Source organism: Salvia splendens, chromosome 13, assembly GCF_004379255.2.
Source record: "Salvia splendens isolate huo1 chromosome 13, SspV2, whole genome shotgun sequence".
NCBI lineage: Eukaryota > Viridiplantae > Streptophyta > Magnoliopsida > Lamiales > Lamiaceae > Salvia > Salvia splendens.
In genome coordinates this window covers 21,416,993-21,421,572 of record NC_056044.1, presented here as the reverse complement: position 1 = coordinate 21,421,572, position 4,580 = coordinate 21,416,993, and positions in this window count along the sequence as shown.

Here is a 4,580-nt window from a genome sequence, read left to right as displayed (position 1 = left end):
ACTGAGCCTATTCTCTTTGAGATCTTCGTTGAGTCATTTTTTTATAGAAAAAGTATTTAACTACTCTTATTTTATTCTCTTTCATATTTTATTCTTTTTTATTTTATTATATCTTCATTTATTCTATTTAATATAATTTCTCAATCTTTATGCTAAAAGAACGCCTTAACTAAATTCAGACTGAGGGAGTACTAATTAACTACGGGTATTTTAACCGGATAAGTTTCAATTAATTATATGCAAAATGCAAATTCATTACCGTCATCATCTTATCTATATAGAAAATAGTAAAACATTTAACGTATGGGTAGTGATAGTCGTACATAATTCTATGTACATAGTCGAACTTTTTTCAACATTTTACATTGAAAATCAATTTATAAACATTAAGTGATTTAGAATAAATTTCATACTAATCATTTTGGAACACTTCGGAAAAAATCAAAATTTTAACTAAGATATTTGTGTATTTAAGAATAAAAAATACTTTTTTACTAAATATATAATTAATTTGAATCAAGCTCGAAATCATGTTACTAATTGACATAAAATTTCTATATCACTTCTTTCTTACTGCTACATATAATACAATAAATAATAAAACTAATTTTTTTACTAAATTCAATTAAATTTAAAAATGTAAGGATATTATGTACATGTACAATTTATGTACATTTATCTTTTTTCTCAGCGAAATGAATAGATATATAGATCCTGAGAGTGATAGTAATTGGCTACTACAAAAGGTTGCAATCATAGTAAGAAATTATTATATGTAGCTTTAACTAATATCCGCATTATATGAGATAGTAGAATTGGATATGATAGAAAATAAAAAAGGGTCTTGCTTCGGAAAAACTGAAAAAAAATCATCAGTGAAAAAATAAATTGTCATAACAGTAAAGTGCTTGAATGTTTGAAGATAAGACTCATAAGAGAGCTTGCTCATGCTGCTCACAAATCAGTATACAACTAATAAATTAGCTAGCATTGGAATGTGGAGAAGTTTTGTATTATGAATTAAATGTTTTATTTAGACCACCACTAGTTCGTAAATTAGCCCAAAATTGTTAAAATAGTCATAGACAAATTGTTTACTTAATTAAGGTTCAAGTTCCAATACAATATAGGTGTTTTAGGTTAATCCGGAGTTCATGAAATAGGCTACGTTAAATAAAATGTCATCTCAAATTCTAGCATTTTAATTTGGAATGTTTATATCCTCCACATATATAAAACAATAAGATACAAGAATAGTTATTCAACTATATAACGTGTGTTTACCGTCAAGACTATTATACTCCATATTATTATGAAAACTATCCCAATTATGATAAAATATAATATCATTGACGCTCAAAATGAACAGACTATATTTTGAGGTATTAATTTTAAATATATTGTCATATAAAATTAGCAATTAATTACTTCTTAATTACTTATCAATCCTAATTTGTTTTCCCAGGATATATTTGTCTGAGAATTCGAACCAAAACTTGGGGAGGAAAAAACAATAATGTAGAAGAAGAGGAAGGAGGCAGCAGTGGTTTTGAAGGCAAGTTCCATAAACATGGAGTATATTGACTTCATTCTAATGAATAGGCAATGTAAAATAAGTTGCATTTTGGCAATGTATTTTATCAACATTCAACAAAATTAAGTGGTAAATAAATACAATAGATCGTTGAGACAAATTAATCAAAATGTCATAAACTATTGGCGTTTCATTAATTAAGGGAAAGGCAACTTCAACATTCAAGAAAAGAGTAGCAAACAAAATGGGCAATGAAAACCCTTTTTTACATAAAAATGAAGAATGAAAATTAATATACATGATTAATACAATTGATCCACATCTTATGCATCGAGATACCTTGAATATATAGAGATGAAATGAAGGAAGTAATAATTTTGAACTGAATGAAGAAAAATTAAAGTAGTACTAGTAATTAAAGGGAGCTCCCTTCAGTCCAATAATGGAAAAGAATTGGGTGAAATTTGACTCCCGCCTCATTCACACATTCATAGTAGCAACGTTTCTTGTCTACTATGTTTGCATCAATGAATCGGCAGCAAATTCAACCCTCTTCGCATCTCCGTGACTGGGCTGAAGGAAGCTCCCTTCAAATGACCAACAAATTCCAATTCAAGTGTGTCAAACTGCAGATTCATGTCACACATATTGTAATCACTAAATCTGTTTATACATACATATATATATATATATATATATGTACCCTGAAAATATAATTTCATCAAAATGAATTTCATGAGTGAATAATAACACCAACACATTAAATAATAGTACAAAAAATTAGAGAGATTGTGTCTCCCTACGGAAGAAAATCATTGCATGAACCCTAACCCTAATCCAAATAGAAAGCTACTAACAACCGAATCATAATCATCATTAAAAAAACAAGCTGAGTTAGGCCAAATTAATCAGATCCAAAATACACACACAACTTTTTCATCTTCCAGAAAATGAAACATTCGGAATTTAAATCTACAAACAGACAGAGATGAATAGAAGTAAATCTAATATAGAAAAAAAAAAATCAAACCGGCCAGTGGAATGGAGTAAGGAAAATCATGGATTTGGGAAGTCAAATCAATGCTACTACTTCATAAGAAGACACAAAATGGGGATAGTGATGACAAAATTGATACTAGAAAATAGAAAGAAAAGGTAGCTAATGTTAATCTCCTAAGGTTGTGCTATCATTCTAGTCCTAAACTCTGAATTTATAATGGGCATATCAAAGAGGGGGTGGGGTGGGGTGGGGTGGGGTAGGAATGGGAAAAAGAATATGATGGCATGTCTCTCTATCTATCTGTGTGAAAGAGCATTACATAAATTGGCAGTTTTGAAGAATTGTAGGGTTCAAAAATGCACAAAGTCTGGTGATGGGACACCACCATATAACATTTTTAATAGTATCTTATTATTACAGACTATGTATGGTATTTATAATAAGAATGGATATCGACTATTTGCATAGATTATGAAATGAAGCACATATTTAAGGTAGGAAATCCCATCAAAACGTTTACTTACCAAATAACCTTAACTTGGATGTATTCATATATTTCAATTGAGGTAATTTGGTTTCTTTATTTTAGTTATTTTACTAAATATTGATAATTCTAACCATTTATGTTCAGAGGTTTGCCTTAAAATTCAGTGTCTAGGTTTCAGCTTACAATTAGGATATATGTACAGACGTACAGTTGTATAACTTAATAAAAGGAGTAATGTTAATGTATAACACATAATTATTTGTGTATCAACATCATATATTGTTCAATATCTAACTCATTCTTAGCCTCATGATTTTGTGATCTGATGGCCGATTTTCTTGCTAAATTGAATTATTAAAATAATTAATTTAATTCGAAAAGGGCATATTGGGGAGCTCAGATTTGCAGCTAATTCTCTCCTTCTAGTTTGGTAAATATATAATCTGCTCTATTTTCCTTAATTAAATTTATTCTCTCTTCCTGTTTTACGGTAAATGTATTGGCAATCTTCTGCAATTCTTAGAAGCAATCATGTAGTTCTTTTTCGAGAGAAGTTAGTTTAGTATTCCTTCATTGATTTCGATGTTTTCAACTATGGAAGAAGGTTTTTTTGTCGTTCTAGTCCAATTTAATTGGGATTCTAAAGTTTCACGCCAATTATTTTATAGAGTTCCTGTATTGATTGTTCATTGAGATGTATAATTTTGTATTAACACTTTGTGCTTAGTTCACCCCTCCATTCGTGTTGTTTGTATCTCGACGTTCGTTTTTTGCATGAACCAAGCCGAAAACTTGCATCAATTGTCGTTTTATTTTCATGAAATCATCTGACATTTACAGATTTTCGTATTTTCTTTTCGTAAGTTACAGCTTGTAAATTTTCGACAAGTAACGTACTATATTAAGTGTATAATGTAGATTGTAATAATGTACGATTATAGCTGTATAATGTATATGCCATCTTTGAATAATGTAGATTACAATGGGTTTAATGTGCGATAGAAGTTAAATCCATTCCCCAAAGGGTTTTGCAATCCATGGGGCTATGGTATAGGACCGACTCACTAACAAAACCTTGACTACGGGAAGGGAGTTAGAGTCTTTCCCATAGGGTTTAGCAATCCGTAGGGCTAGGGTATATTACTAACCCATACATCAAAATTCATTTTTGAATTATGTACGTGTTTCAGGGAATAATGTTTAGGCTAGGTAGAACTAAATAATGTACGCCAAGTGGCCTTTAATGTACATGAGTAATACTAAATGATGTACCTGTGTAAGTATTTAATGTTTGGCGAGAGCTGAATCCATACCCTTTGGGTTCAGCAATCCATGGGGCTAGGTTGTAGTACCCACTCACAAACGAAACCATCACCAAGCGCAGAGAGTTTGAATCATTCCACTTGGGTTTAGCAACCCATAGGGCTAGGTTATAGCACCATCACATGAATTATCATTTTTAATGTGTTTAAGATTTGGTACAGTAAATTAGGTACCAATAGTATCTAATAATGTGCACAGATCAGTGAATAATGTACAGATTGAAGAGAAAAATGTTG